Source organism: Panthera onca, chromosome B3, assembly GCF_046562875.1.
Source record: "Panthera onca isolate mPanOnc1 chromosome B3, mPanOnc1 haplotype 2, whole genome shotgun sequence".
NCBI lineage: Eukaryota > Metazoa > Chordata > Mammalia > Carnivora > Felidae > Panthera > Panthera onca.
Genome location: NC_138344.1, coordinates 143,068,797 through 143,083,859, shown reverse-complemented (window position 1 = coordinate 143,083,859; position 15,063 = coordinate 143,068,797). Strand labels below are relative to the sequence as shown.

The window sequence follows — 15,063 nt, the reverse complement described above, 5'->3', positions numbered from 1 at the left end:
CGCGAGACCTGGCGTCGGGCTGCGGCCCCTGACGCCCACAGTGCACCCGGCAGGAGTGGAGCTGTAGCGTTTCACGGTGGCCTCGCGTGGCCCTTGCGTCATTTTCCCGAGCCGGCAGTGAGATTAGGGCGCTCCTCGCCCTGAAACCTTTGCTCGCCTCCGCACCTCTGTCCCGTTTCGGGAGCCTGGGACAGATTTCTTAACGTGGCCCCAGGGGCCAACCACCGTTGTCACTTCCCTGCCTCTGACATCTTGTCCCTCCGGCTTCCGTTCCTTCCTCGGGGTCGTCGTGGCCTGACTTGTGCTCCCGGCTCTCGTTTGATTTTTGTCGTTCCAGCCAGACTAGGGATACGTCAGCCGTGGTCCTTGGCTGGGCTCCTGGGGGCCGTGACCCCTTCGAATTATATGCACATTAGGCGGTGTCGGTGCTCGTGTTGTTGGGGGTGGCGGTGAGGACGTCCATGAGACTCAGATGTGGAGAAACCCCAGAGGAGTGGCTCCGCACAGGACCATCGGGGCCCAGCAGCGCCCGCCTGTGTGCCCTGTGGGCACAGGGCCTGCCATGGCGTTCAGGGGTGCTTATTACATGGAAGAGAATCTCCTAACCTCATTTCCCCCAAGTACCCTCTGCTCGCACCTCAGTCTAGTCCCACAGGCCTGCTTCCTATACCTCCACGCAACTTTTTTAAAAAATATAATTTATAGTCAAGTTGGCTAACATACGGTGTATACGGCGTGCTCTTGACTTTAGGCGTAGATTCCCATCGTTCATCGCTTGCAACACCCAGTGCTCATCCCAACAAGTGCCCTCCTCAATGTCCATCACCCATTTTCCCCTTGCTCCTGGTCCCCCCCCCCCCCACCGCCGCAATCAACCCTGTTTGTTCTCTGTATTTAAGAGTCTCTTATGGTTTGCCTCCCTCCCTCTCTGTTTCCCTCCTCCACCCCATGGTCTTCTGTTAAGTTTCTCAAGAGCCACATATGAGTGAAAACATATGACATCTGTCTTCTCTGCCTGACTGATTTCACTCAGCATAATACCCTCCAGTTCCATCCGTGTTGCTGCAAATGGGCAGATTTCATTCTTTCTCATTGTCAAGTAGTATTCCATGGTATATATAAACCACATCTTCTTTATTCATCAGTGGATGGACATTTAGGCTCTCCATGATTTGGCTATTGTTGAGAGCACTGCTATAAACATTGGGGTACATGATCTGCACACAACTTTTGATGGCACTTCTCCCTGCCGGGATCATCTCCTTTCCTCTGCTGGGACATTTTTTTTTCACCTTGCCGTTAAACTTTGACTGGGCCGTGAACTGGCTCGGGGAGGCGTGCAGCACAGCGCCAGAGACTGGAGGCACAGTGGTGAACAGGACAGGTCCAGGCTCGTGGTCTACTCAGGCAGACAGTGAAGTTGGAGACGAGGGAGACTCTGTGAGTGCCTCAGGATTGGGCCCCAGGGAGATCTGAGATTGAATGATAAATAGCTAATAATCAAGTCAGGGAGAGAGCAGGGAGTAGCAAGTTGGAAGGCTCATCGTGGGTAAGATTTAGCTTGTCATAGGAGGAGAGTAGAGAAGGTAGCAAGGCCAGCGTTTTGATCCTTGGAGGGTTGTTAGGTAGAGTGTAGACTGATCAAGTGAGTGATTTTGGAAGCCCCCTCTGGCTGCAGGCAAGAGCCAGATGGCTGTTCATGGGAGGTGTGCAAAGGCAGGAGGGAGGTGGGCAGGCAGGAAAGGAAACAGCTGAGCAAAGGCTGGAGTTGAAATCTGAACACGTGGGGGAGACTTTCTGGGTTTCAGTTTGTCCATCTGTAAAGTGTGGGGGTTGTATTCCCATCTTTAAGGTCCTCCCACCTCTGTCTCAAATTCAGCAACACTTCAGGTGGATGAGAATTTGTAAGTGGTTATAGTGAGGACAGAGAAAGATGAAGGGAAGGAAGGGAGGCAGGAGAGAGAGAGAGAGAGAGAGAGAGAGAGAGAGAAACACAAGGGGACACGGAGGACGGAGGAGCAGGGCTTCAAGGGGATAGCAGGACCGAGAGGCCTGCCCAGGCCAGAGAGCCGTCCCTAGATTCAGGCCCTCGATGGTACTGCTGTGTGACCTTGGCCGGCTCACCCAGTTCCCTAGGTCTCAGGTTCTGCCTCTCTGATGGAGATACCAGGCATAGATTGATGCTAGGTGACACTGCACTGGTCACGGCTGGGCACATACCAGACTTGAAGGCTGAGGGAGCATTAACTAGGGCATGTTCTGGACACCTGCTCACCTGAGTTCTGAGGGTCCGCCACCAATGCCCAGGGGTTTTAGTTGCTTCATCCATAAATCTGGGGACAAGTGAGGGTGTCATAGAGGGCAAAGCAAGATCTTAGGACCCCACTGACCTGCATTTGGATTCTGACTCTACCTTTGACTAGCTAGTGAGTTTGCGTAAATCACATCATCTCTCAGAACCTCAGTGTTCTCATCTGAAAAATGGGGACTCGCAACACCAGCCTGTGAGAGTTCGATCAGACGCTGTGTGCCAAGGGACAGCCCAGCTTGTTGTAGGCGCTCAGGACGTGTCGTTTCTGTTGCTTCCCCTCTTCCAGCTTTGAGGAGCCCGTGGCTGTCAGGCTGGAGAAATGTAACCGACTACATAATGTTTGTTCCTCTCATCCCACAGAGTTTAATTTCATTAAAAGTCCTTTAGAATGCGTGATGCTGGGAGGGCAAGTCAAGGAGCACAGAGTGTTCAGTTTACAGGGCAATCAGACAAGGGGTAACGTAAAAAGAGCTGAGCAGGCGGAGGCTCAAAGCAGACATTCCGTATGGTGGTGAGGTGGCCTGGCTCCTGTGCTCTGGTGGTGAGAAGGGAGATTGTAAGTCAGCTCACAGCCTGCAGGCAAGCTGGACCTGGCTGATTTCAGATGCGGCACTCAGGCGTTAGACACAATTTTTAAAAAAGGGAATGTATGGCGCGCCTGGGTGGCTCAGTCGGTTAAGCCTCCGACTTGGGCTCAGGTCATGACCTTGCTGCTTGTGAGGTCGAGCCCCGCATCGGGCTCTGCTGACAGCTCAGAGCCTGGAGCCTGCTTCCGATTCTGTGTCTCCCTCTCTCTCTGCCCCTCCCCTGCTTGCGCTCTGTCTCTCTCTCTCTCAAAAATAAATAAACATTAAAAAAATACAAAAGGAAACGTAAAGGATTTGTAAAATCAGTGCAAATGTTCCAGAATTCTCCAGACATACCTAAGTCCTTGGGATACTTATCTAGTTTTCTCACATACTAACATTATATATAGTACGTGATATGTAGTATATATTAGATTTTAGGATACTATATATATGTATATGTGTGGATGCACATAATAGGAGTCTACTGTGCATACTGTTTTGGAACTTCCTTGTTTCACCCAAACATGTATCTTGGATAGTTGTTACGTGACGACATTTCATGCTCAAATTATTCTAGATTTGAATCGTGAGGGTTCCTACAAATTGGCTCCTGTGTACTTTTAACATTCTTTTTTTTTTTTTTTTTTTTTTTTTTAATTTTTTTTTCAACGTTTTTTATTTATTTTTGGGACAGAGAGAGACAGAGCATGAACGGGGGAGGGGCAGAGAGAGAGGGAGACACAGAATCTGAAACAGGCTCCAGGCTCTGAGCCATCAGCCCAGAGCCTGACGCGGGGCTCGAACTCACAGACCGCGAGATCGTGACCTGGCTGAAGTCGGACGCTTAACCGACTGCGCCACCCAGGCGCCCCTTAACATTCTTTTTTAACATTCATTCTTTGAGCACATCCTAGTTTCTGGTAGGGTGTCAGCAGGATAGTTGTATCATGTGGTGGAATTATGACCTTGTTTCTGTTCCTCGTATGGAGATTAAGAATGGATTAAGGAGAAGCATGTGGGTGCCAAGTTGACATGGGGTAGACTTGTGATGTCAACTTGTCTGGGCCATGGTGCCCAGATATATGGTCAAGACTTATTTGGGATGTTTCAGTAAGGATGTTTTTGGATGAGATTACATTTAAATTGGTAGACTTTGAGTAAAAGCAGATTGCCCTCCCAAATATGGGTGGGCCTTATCCAATCAGTCGAAGGCCACAATAGGTCAAAAGTCTGACCTCCCCCAAACAAGAGGGAATTCTGTCAGCAGATGGTCTTCAGACTTGAACTGCAACACCGGCTCTCCTCTGAATCTGTAGCATGCCGGCCTACCCGGAGATTTTGGCTTTGCCAGCCTCCGTAATCACATGAGCCAATTCCTTAATATCTATCTATCTATCTATCATCTATCTGTATCATCTATCTATCTATCTATCTATCATCTATCTACCTATCTATCCTCTATCTATCCATCCATCCATCCATCCATCCATCCTATTGGTTCTGTATTTCTGGAAAACCCTGATTAACACAGCATGGTTCTCTTATTAAGGAAAGGTTCTTCAAAAACTTTTTTTCACTAACTCCTGATTTAGAGTTTCTATCTTGTCTGGAGTCAGTTTGGGTTATATTTTCCTAGAAAATTATCCATTTCAAATTTATTTTCCTATTGTTATGCAGATTAGTCTCATGGTTTAAAAAAATGTCTTCTGAATTGATGGTTATTTTTCTTCTGTCATTTTTTATTTTGGATGTTTAGGGGTTCACCCATGCCATTAAAAAAACCCAAACTGAGTGTTACATCTCTTAGAATTTGTCTAGCAGGTTTTTCAGTCCTTACTGGAAGACCCCTGCTCCCTGCCCATCCCCCCATAATAAAAAAATAAAATAATAAAATAAAAAAAACAAATTGGCTAGTGACTTATTTACCTTTTGATTTTTTAAAAAGGTAATTTATCGGGGGCACCTGGGCGACACAGTTGGCTAAGCACCCGACTCTTGATCTCAGCTCAGGGCATGATCTCACAGTTCGTGGGTTCAAGCCCCACCTCAGCTCTGTGCTTGGTGATTGGGATTCTTGCCTGCTTGGGATTCTGTCTCTCCTTCTCTCTGCCCCTCCCCCACTTGTGCCCCTCCCCCTCAAAATAAATAAATAAACTTAAAAAAGAAAATAATTTATCAATTTTTCTTTTTTCTGGTTTCAAACTTAATTCACTAAATTTCTACTTTTTTTCTTTCCTAATTGCTACTTTTGAAAAAATTCTATTCAAAAATTTTTCTTAATGAAGTATTGCTTTTGGAATGATTCGAATTTTGTTGTTGTTGTTACACTCTGCTTTCTTTTCAGACCAACCCTTGGTGTACCATCGGGTCCTTGGACCTAATATTAGTTTTTTATTATTAAAAAAAATTTTTTTTGCTGATTTATTTAAGGCAGGTTTATTGGGATATAGTTTCAATATGGCAAGATTCTATTCTTTAAAATCTACTGTTCTATGAGTTATGACAAATGCATACAGTTGTGTAGTGACCACTTCAATTCAGATACTGAATTTCCCTATCGCCCCCAAAAAGCTGTCTTGTGCCCTTCTGTGGTGGCTTTCTTTTACCCCAGCTCCTGGCAACCGCAGATTTCTAGAGCTCCCCTGCCCCTAAACATCACGTAAAAAGGAATCAAACATCATGTAGCCTTTTGTATCGGTATCTTTTCACTTAGAATAACATTTTTGAGATTCATCCACATTGACTGTATCAGTGGTTCATTCATTTTTTTTTTTCATTGCTGAGGAGTATTCCATTGTATGGATGTATCCAACTTGTTCATCCATTCACAGTTGATGGATATTTTGTTTCAATTTTTGACCATTGCAAAGCTGCTGTAAACATTCTGATGTAAGGCTTCAGGAGACCTCCTGTTGTTCCACACTTGATATTGTCAGGATTTTAATTATAGTCATTCACTGTGCATGCTATTGCTGTATAGCAACAGATTATAATGATTTTAACTGATACTTCCCTGATAACTAATGATGTTGGACATCCTTTTACTTTCTGCTTTTAAAAATACTACCTTGTTCTTTTGCAGCTTTTTATGTTGACGTTTAACTTACTTGAACACTTTTGATATGGGTTTTGAGTGCCAGGAATCTATCTCTGAGTACAACATTGGCTGTATCTCATGGATTCTGACAGGTCATGGTTTTGTTACTACTACTTTTTTTTTTTTTTTTTTTTTTTTTTGAAATGCTGCATTGATTCTGCATTTCTCTCTTGATCTTAGAGTTGTTTAGTGGCTTAAAAATTTCAAGGCGGGGGGCGCCTGGGTGGCTCAGTTGGTTAAGCGGCCGACTTCGGCTCGGGTCATGATCTCGCGGTCCATGGGTTCGAGCCCCTCGTCGGGCTCTGTGCTGACAGCTCAGAGCCTGGAGCCTGTTTCAGATTCTGTGTCTCCCTCTCTCTGACCCTCCCCCGTTCATGCTCTGTCTCTCTCTGTCGCAACAATAAATACATGTTAAAAAAAATTAAAAAAAAAATTTCAAGGCGGAAAGACCTTTGGGGGAATTTTTGTTCTTAATTTCCAGTTTTGTCACAGAGTGCTGTTGTATTACTCTGTTTTGAAATTTCAGATTTTTGTGGCTTAGTACGTGATCAGTTTTCTTTTCTTTTGTTGTGATCAGTTTTCAAAAATGTTGCAGGTGAAGTTGAAAAGAGGTGTTCTCTGATTTAAAGACTAGAATTTAATGTCCATCTGTGGGATCCACCTTTTCATTTTATTTAGATCTACTTTATTTCTAACTTTATTTTATTTTTTAACTTTTTATTTGATGTTTGAATCCGAGAGAGAGATGGAAGTCTCCTATTATCAGTGTGCACCTATGAGTTTCTGCTTTCGTTTCCATATGAAACATTGGGGCACAGATATTGATCAGTGCTCTTTATTCATCGGGAATATTATAAAATGTCCTTTTGTGTCTTGTATAATATTTTGGGCCCGAAGTATACCTTAATATCAAAATTGTGACCTTTGTTTTCTTTTTATTTTCACATTTTTAAATTTTTAAATTTAATTTTTTAAAAATTTACATCCAAATTAGTTAGCATCTAGTGCAACAAGGATTTCAGGAGTAGATTCCTTAGTGCCCCTGACCCGTTTAGCCCATCCCCCCTCCCACAACCCCTCCAGTAACCCTCAGTTTGTTCTCCATATTTATGAGTCTCTTCTGTTTTGTCCTTCTCCCTGTTATTATATTATTTTTGTTTCCCTTCCCTTATGTTCAGCTGTTTTGTCTCTTAAAGTCCTCATGAGTGAAGTGCTATGATTTTTGTCTTTCTCTGACTCATTTCACTTAGCATAATACCCTCCAGTTCCATCCACATAGTTGCAGATGGCAAGATTTCATTCTTTTTGATTGCCGAGTAATACTCCGTGGTGTATCTATATCCCACATCTTCTTTATCCATTCATCCATTGATGGACATTTGGGCTCTTTCCATACTTTGGCTATTGTCGATAGGGCTGCTATTAACATGGGGGTGCGTGTGTCCCTTCGAAACAGCACACCTGTATCCCTTGGATAAATGCCTAGGAGTGCCATTGCTGGGGCGTAGGGCAGTTCTATTTTTAGTTTTTTGAGGAACCTCCATGCTGTTTTCCAGAGTGGCTGCACCAGCTTGCATTCCCAGCGACCTTTGTTTTCTTTTAATTTGTCTTAGCTTGACATATCTTTGCCCATCCTTCCATTGGATCACGTCGTTTTAGGGGTGGTGCTGTGCCCAGAATAGAATTCGATTATCAAACAAGCCTCAGATAAACACAAAATGTAGAGTATAGCACAGAATGGCCTTTTTTTTTTTTTTTAGCCAATCTGAACAATACATATTTTTCCGTTTCAACAGAGGAGTTAACCTTAGACTTTTTCGTTAGCAGTGACACGTTTTCAGGTGTCATGATGCTTTATGTTCTATTTGCTGTTTCGTGTGTGAGACGTCTTCCCCTCTGTGAACTGCTTCCATGCGTTGTTTGGTATTTAGGAAGGCTCGTGTCCTTGTTTCGGTGGTCTTTATAGCAATATAGTCACGTGCTAACCCTGTCCCCTCCTTCCTTAGACGCTGTCTGTGGATTCTCGGAAACTAGCCAATAGCCACTTTCCCCTCCCCCTCATTGTCACCAAGCTAACCGTTTATCCCAGCTGACACCCGCAAGGGAGCCGCTGAGCTCACACTCCCGTCCACTCACTCTCCCTTTGTTCCATTTTCTGCCAGGTGCAGGATGCCAGAGTGCGACGCTGACCTAGTGTTCGGTCCCCCAGAGCTCTGTCCTTGGTCTAAGTTCCACACCTGAGTACATCCGAGGCCCCCCTCACTGACCAAAGCGGAAAGTCCTCTGACGATTTTGTGGTTTTCTGAAGCTTGTTCTGCACGACACTCGTCAGGAAGGGCTCATGGGAAGGAGCTGTTGCGTACCCATAGTTAAATTAATTTTTTCTGTGCCCTTTAGAGCCGATGAGCAGTTTCACTGGCTAAAGACAAAAACAGAAACAGAAAGCAAACAACCATTCTTGCCTCACGTTTTCTTGGGAATCTTGAACGTGTCTCTCCGTCGTGCGTAACACGAGACGTCCGCTGAAGTCAGCTGGGCCCGTTTCCGTGGTCTTCGGCCTTGACCCCGTGGCCAGCAGGGAGGGCTGCTGCCGAGGTCTGTGACCGCTCAGCGAACACACGAGAAAGCGTCCCATCCCTTCCCAGGACTCTCTTTGGGCAGCCAGGCGCAGGGTCCGGTTGTCTCCACTGTTACCGAAACGCCCTGGACTTACACCTGTCTCCACTGCCGGGACGCCCTCCACCCCTGCCCCCAGGCTGTCAAGATTCGTGCTGTTCCGGTGCCCCCTTAGACAGACCACCCCCAGGGAGGCCGCCCGACCCCCATCAGAGGAGGGTGGCCCCGCTCTGGGACTGTACGACTCTTCTGCTATCCGATAGTCTCTTCTCGTCTGCCTTTCCCCACCAGGAAATAAGTTCCAGGAGCACATAGCAGGTGCACAGTAAACAGTCTGCTGTAGATGGCTGTGCCTCGGCCGTGCTTATGGCCAGGTGACCACAGGGTGACGGCCCTGCTCTCGCTCCCCGCCCCTTGGCTCTGCTCTGCCCTGCCCTGCCCGGAACTTCACACCCGGCACGCGTGGTGGACGGGCCCCTGGGCACAGATGCCGTGCCAGCCCAGGGGGCCCCCTTTCCTCTGCCCCCACGCTTTCCAGCCGCGAAGGGGCCTCTCCCCTGGCCCTGGTGCTACTTGTTGGATTGGGTCAGGAGACGCATCCCTCTGGGAACGCCTGGCTCCAGGTGGGCTGGCTGGGTGCCTCCCACCCCCACATGTGCTCGGTACCGCATTCGGTGAGCTCTTCAACCCCGGTCTCTTCTGCGAGGTGGCGGGGTGCGGAGGATGGCCTACCTTGCTCGAGAAAAGAAACGTCTGTCGAGTGACTGAGCCCGATGCATCATGTTGACTGGGACCACCGGCTTCTAGCTGCCTGCCGCCCACATTAGAAATTGCTTCTCTTTCCTGGATTCTTACCCACGTCCCAGGAAGAACCAGGTCGCGGGCGGTGGGCGACAGGCGACAGCCGTGTGCGGACTCCTGCAGCTCCGGGTTAGGCTTCCGGAGCTTTGCCACTCGCTGACGACAGGTGCACGCACGAGCCCGGCGAGCCGCCTGTGCCTCCGAGTTTCCAGCCGCCGGCTGCCTCCCAGCCTCGGTGCGAAGATCCACGGAGGCGATAACACGCGTCAGGGCCGCGCCCGGTGCCCGGCAGGCCACGTCTTCAGGACCGGGAACGCTCGGTGTTCTTCCCTGGCCACCGCGTCTCTCCCGTTGCTGCTGCGGCCCAGCCCCCTAGCCCCTCGGCGCGTACGGCGCCCGGGGCCTCGCCGGGTCTTGGCAACGCTCCGCGCGCGTGTCCAGACGCCCGGGTCCTGGCGGCGGTGGGGGGTTCCGCGCCTCGGAGCCGCTGGTCGTTCTGCGCGTGACCCCCGCCCCCAGCTCACATCCCACCTGGGGGACTCGAGCATCACATGCCACCTCTGATCTTATCAGCCCCCTGTAGTGAATTCTTTTCTTCTTTTTAGTGTTTATTATTGAGAGAGAGAGCGAGCGAGCGAGCAGGGGAGGGGCGGAGAGAGAGGGAGACACAGAATCGGAAACAGGCTCCAGGCTCTGAGCAGTCGGCCCAGAGCCCGACGCGGGGCTCGAACTCACGGACCACGAGATCATGACCTGAGCCAAAGTCGGCCGCTTAACCGGCCGAGCCACCCAGGCGCCCCAAAACAGGAAAAAATTTTCTAATCAGGAAGGACCTAAACTTTTACTTCACAAAGTAAAAACGTTTCCCAAAGAGGCTCACCACCTATCTCAAACAAGTCTTTTGAATATGCATTTCCTAGAGACACTGGAAAAAAAATCCACAGGCTGGAAACGATGCAGTGACAGGCAGCATAACGGGCTGCATAAATACACAACTCAGAAACCCTTAAATACGTCCCGCCCGCTGCGTTCCAGCACTCTCCAGTCAAAGGCTTTCCTTTCTCCGAGTCCACTTTATTTCCTGTAAAACGAGGGCTTTGACGTAGACCAGGATTCCCAGAATTCTGGATTTCATAGGTCAGGAGGCCGACCAGTATTTTCATATTACTAAAACTACTTTGGGGGGGGGGGTGTGGCACAGTATTGCCAACTGTTTTCGACTGCGGAATTATAAAAGGAACCGCTATCTACATTTGCCATTTCACGAAGCTGTATTTTAGTGCCAGAAGTGGAGGGAGGGCATGTCGGATGAAGGACAGGGCGCGAATGCAACCCATTTTCCAAGGAACCGGCTCCCTTGGCCGTTTCTCATACCTCGGTGAGGACGCGGAAGGGCTTTCTCACACCCAGGACTCGTGTGCAGGCCGGTGGTGGGGACCCGTGCCTGTCAACAGAGAGGACACTGGGCCCAGGGTCACTTAGGCGGAGATTTAGGGTCTCACCCCGGTACCACGTGGGCACCAGCCTGGGGCCGGGAGTTGGGCGATGTGGGCCCTGGACAGACTCTGCTCTACGCTCGCCCGGGTCTCTGACGTCCTGGGTCTCCCCACGGATGACGCTCTCGCTCTGAGACGAAGCCATGCCGATCTCCAGGCTGGAGAAAACGCTGGTGAGAGCGGACGGGAGTTACCGTTTTGACGACTTTTTAGTTTGGACAGGGGGCCTACGGTGTTCATTATGCAGTGAATGAATGAATGAGTGAATGAGGCTTCTCTTGCCTGAGATTCCTGCGCTCTGGGGACTTTGCTGGGGCCCTCACGTCACTAGGTACAGTGCAGAGATGCGTGTGTGTTGGGAGGTATGTTCCCCACGTTTACTTAACGTTGACACTGAAATCAGGCCACCTCTTAGCCATTCCACGGCATTGAGCGCCGCCCTCCCAGAGTCGTTGGGAGCGGCCCAGACGTTTTGGGGTCTGTTTCCTTCTGTCGTCAGGCTGGCGGTCTGCTCGCTGGAGTCCTCTGCCTTCTCAAACGGGTTAACTGGACAGCGGGTCTCGCGACGGAGCCAGCGGGCCCCTCCCGTGGTCGTCTGCACGCGGCTGTGCCGTGGGAAGGGCTGAGGCAGGGGCCCTGCGGGTCGGGCTCCCGCCGGTGCCCTTGCGCGCCGTGGCCTCGGCCGGCGAATGAACGCGCCTGCCCTCGTCTGCAAGGACCTCCGTGCGGTGAGGGGCTCACGGTGCCCAAGGAGAGGTTTGGCTTCTGCTCCCTAAGCCCCGCCTGAGGAGTGTCTGTCACCCTGGGGGCCTTGGGCCATGCTGGCTGGTCCACGCTGACAGTGCGATGGGGGCGTGGCTTGCGGGCTGCACCTCTGGGGGCGCTGGGCACAAAGGTCAGCCACGTCAATGTGAGTCACCCCCATGCAACAGCGGGGCGCCTAGGTGAACTCAGGTCACGATCTCACGGTTCGTGGGTTCGAGCCCCGCGTCGGGCTCTGGGCCGACGGCTCGGAGCCCGGAGCCTGCTTCGGATTCTGTGCCTCCCTCTCTCTCTGCCCCTCCCCCGCTCATGCTCTCTCCCTTCTCTCAAAACGCATAGACCTAAGGAAAAAAAAAAAACAACCCAACAGTCTGGATATCGAGGCTCCCTGGTTCGCACCACGTAGGCAGTGCCACTGGGGGGAGCGACCTCGGGGGAAGGACACCCGAGCTCTGAGCCTGGCCTCTCCCACTACGGCCCCGCCCTATGCAGCTTTGCCTGTTGCTGATTTTAACCTGTGTCCCCCACTGTCCCCAGTGTGACAGCGGCCCTTCCCCCCAAAGCTCCTCAGCCGGCCGGGCAGGTCGACACCCACCCGCTCCCACGCTCTTCTCGTGGCGTCGGGCCACGTGGCGGGCTTCTTGGCCTGGTCTTCTTGAAACTCACCAGGATACAGCCCTGGAAGCAGCAGCCTCCGGCGTTCCTAGAGGAAACTGCCACCACACGGTCCTCTGCATTTTGGCAACATCGAACGAAAGAAAACGACTCATTGAGTAGTGAGGCTTATTATCGACATCGCTCCCTTTTGAGCTCAAGAGCAGCCAGCGAACGTGGCCTTGGGGGTCGGCCTGGATCGTGAGGGCTCAGCGCTGCCCCACACTCTGGTTTTTCAGGAGATGGCCCCGCTCTGGTCTCCAGCCTCAGGCAGTGCGCTCACTCTGGGCTGACTTACCCATCAGGGAACCCATTTTCAGCAAGGTCCCAACACGGCCTCATTACGTGGGTGCTGAACAGCTTCCTCAATGCTCTGCTCATCTACCTGGTGTTAGGAGTGGAACCTGGGGCTCCAGGAGGAAACCCCAAGGAAAGGGGCAGGGGACTAACCCCTTGCCGTCACCGGTTAAAAGGGGCCCTGAAATTTACAACGAGTTTGAGGCAGGTTTCTAGAAGATGCGTTTTGGAGGCAGAGATGAAGAGTGTGCCACGGTGACGGCACCTGCCGGAGACGGACAGGTGACCTTAGGCTGACCTCTCAGTGTTACCATGTATTCCCAGTGCCCGCTCGAATTCATATCCTGATTCTGCACAGAGCTGGCGGGAGCACGCTGGGGTGTGCGTGTGCGTGAGACAGGCAGAGCCCGAGTGCCTCTATTAGACGCCGCTGGGACACAGACCCGCTGGGGAAAAGCGATTCCCTGTACGTGTCTGATTCCGGGGCCGGTGGGGGGCTTCCCGCAGCTGAGACGCCCACTACCCCGCGGCTGTTCCTCCTCCCGCACCGCTGAGTGTTCACAAAGTGTTTCTTACTGGCTGTTCTTAGTTCAGGAATCCAGGAGATTTTCTTTGGGGTAGCTAAACGAGGAGGCCGGCATTCACGAGAAACTTCGTTTCGCAGCACCTTATGCAAGTCAGGTCGTTGGTGGAACTGACACTGGGCTGCATGTCAATTACATGTCAATAAAACTGGAGAAAGACAGATGGGTCAGAAACCTGTTGTGATCGATTAGCCATCAGTGATATACGTCGTCCTATAAAATAAACCACAAAGCTGAGTTCGGCTCCAGCTTATATTTATGGAACTGTCTCTGAAAGCCCCACAGGGGTAAACTAAGCCACGTGAACCCCGAACTGGGGGTGATCAGAAGACGGGCGCCTGGGTGGCTCAGTTGGTTAAGCGTCCGACCCCTGATTTCGGCTCAGATCATGATCTCACTCACGGTCATGAAATCAAGCCCAGTGTCGAGCTCCATGCTGAGCGTAGGACTCTTTCTCTTCCTCTCTCTGCCCCTCCCCTGCTCACACACACTCCCAAAAAAAAAAAAAAAAAAAAAAAAAAAGAGATTCTTTCCTCCACTACCGAAAAGTGCTGTGGAATTTACAGAAAACTTCTGTAAAAAGCAGAAAGACGCAAGAGTGAGCCAGAGTGGGGAAACGCTCAGCCATGAACAGTCTGGAGAGCAACTCTCCCCCTTCGATTTCCTTCCCTAAAAGAGTTAATCTTAGTGGATTTCAAACTTTTTGATGGTGGAATCCATTCTCCACTAGAAATCTTACATAAAACCAAAATATTAAAGAGCTGATGTTTTGATAGATTTACGGGTTCATATAGTAACATCATAAAGTTGATGAGGACAGAAGCTAATGAGTTGGGGGGGGGGTCCCCGAAGGGCTGACAGTTGGTATGACACGTTTGAGTTTTAAGTAGTTCAAATATTACAAACTTTAGATCTATGTAAAAACAGTGGCCTCCGAAGTGTGTATGTGAAGGGGCCACCGGGCTGGATGGTTTCCGGGTCCCTCCAGTTCCAGAAGGTGAAGTCACAGTCAGGCAGTGGCCCTCTTGTGTTCACCTGTAGGACTCAGGCGTTCCTCAGGGGAGGCGATGGACCCCGGGGCCACACTGCGTGGGCCGGAACCTAGCTCCACTGAGTACTCGTGTGACCTTGGGCAGGTGACCTGACCTCTGCGAGCCCGTGTCCTCACCGGTCAGCGAGGATGGACACGGGCAGATACTTTGCCGGGTCACGAGAAGCAAGTAAAGGAACACAGCGTCTGGCAGCCCCCGACAGCACGAAGGTCCCGCTTCTCGGGGAAGGAGACACAGCCGGGGCCCCTGCTGGCGTGCGAGAAGGGCGGCACGAAGCTGGACTCAGACCAGGGCAAGCGTCCATTTACTGGGTTCTCCCAGGGGCTCCTGCGCCCCAGGGTGCTACCCTTGGCTTCCCCTGGTCCACCACCCGGTCCCAGGGCCCAGCGAGCTCCTTGCTGCGCCACGTTTAAGGTGTCCTCTGACCAGCGTACCTGCCCGGGGTGAAGTGGGGTACGCGCGGTTCCCCAAACTTCCCCATGGAGTTACCATGTGCAAGGACCATGCGCCGCGGGGGGCTGGGCCCCTTCAATACACCCCCGGGCCCAGGGCGACACCTCCTGTGCTTTTACTCGTGAGGGGTCACAAGACTTGGGACAGAGAGAGGTAACTAGTGAGCCCCACCCGCCGCTGGAAGGTCACCAAGCACAGCCAAGGGCATGGGTGGCTCGTGGCAACGACTTGAGGAAGCAACTCGACTCTGCGTCTTTGGTTGACTTTTCATCAACAGCATTGGTGGGATCGGTGAAGATCCCCGTGAAGAAGAGGGGGGGGACCCCAAATTCAGATTCTCAGCGATTCTGTTTGCAAGACATTCATTTCTT

At 50.8% G+C, this 15,063-nt stretch overlaps 1 non-coding gene across 1 annotated transcript; it reads left to right on the top strand.

Moving 5' to 3' along the window:
- Positions 1 to 4,669: 4,669 nt before the first annotated feature.
- Positions 4,670 to 4,729, top strand: LOC132670538 (U7 small nuclear RNA). The gene has a single exon (XR_009606769.1). It is a non-coding gene; the product is annotated as a U7 small nuclear RNA (small nuclear RNA).
- The last annotated feature ends 10,334 nt before the right edge of the window (positions 4,730 to 15,063 follow it).